Below are 806 nucleotides of genomic sequence, written 5' to 3'. Positions count from 1 at the left end.
CTGCAGGAACCGGATCTGTGTGTATAGAAGCAGGTGTTTTCTCAGCCATTATAAGTTTCTGCTTCTATACAGACACAATTAAACCTCCTTCACTAACATATGAACACGTTGCACTCACGGAAAGTGCTGCGCGATAGAAAAACTGCTCAATTAATATTAATGCATGTATAAAATGATGTTATTGGGTATGATTTACAGTAAAGCTGTCTTCATGAAGAAACACACATCAGATGAGCGTGAATCATGTGCCATGTGACGGTGTGAGGGTCACATGATGAAGAAGTGAGGTCATGTGACACATGTCAGCTGATACGCTCTCTGAACGTTGTGGGAACGTTGCACATTTCACAACAGGAATCACATGCACTGTTATCCAAATCCTCACACGCTCCCTACCTAGACAGCATTTCAAGGCATCACACTTATGCAGATACTTAAATAAACTGATATCATTTAAAGCGGGACGTTCCAGTTGGTGTTATTTTAGTATCATTCATATACCATTATAGGTTACATTCATATTTTGAATTTGCTTTTATTTATTTTTTATTTTAATTTCATTTTAATTGTAGTTAAAAATTTTGGATTTTTGTTTTGTGTTTTTGTTTTTTTTTGTTTTGTCTATAGTTTTATCAATTTTTATTTCAGTTTTAGTTATTTTAGTCAATTTAAACTAAATGAAACTGTGAAATGTTGCCTTGGAAATTATATATATATATAAGTTCAATATACTTTACTTGATCAATTGTGTTATTATTTACTAAAACTAAAATTATTCAAAATAGTTGTTGTTAACTAAAATAAAT

Source organism: Barbus barbus, assembly GCF_936440315.1.
Source record: "Barbus barbus genome assembly, chromosome: 19".
Taxonomy (NCBI): Eukaryota; Metazoa; Chordata; class Actinopteri; order Cypriniformes; family Cyprinidae; genus Barbus; species Barbus barbus.
The sequence above is the reverse complement of the archived record's forward strand: the minus strand, read 5'-3'. Positions refer to the sequence as shown.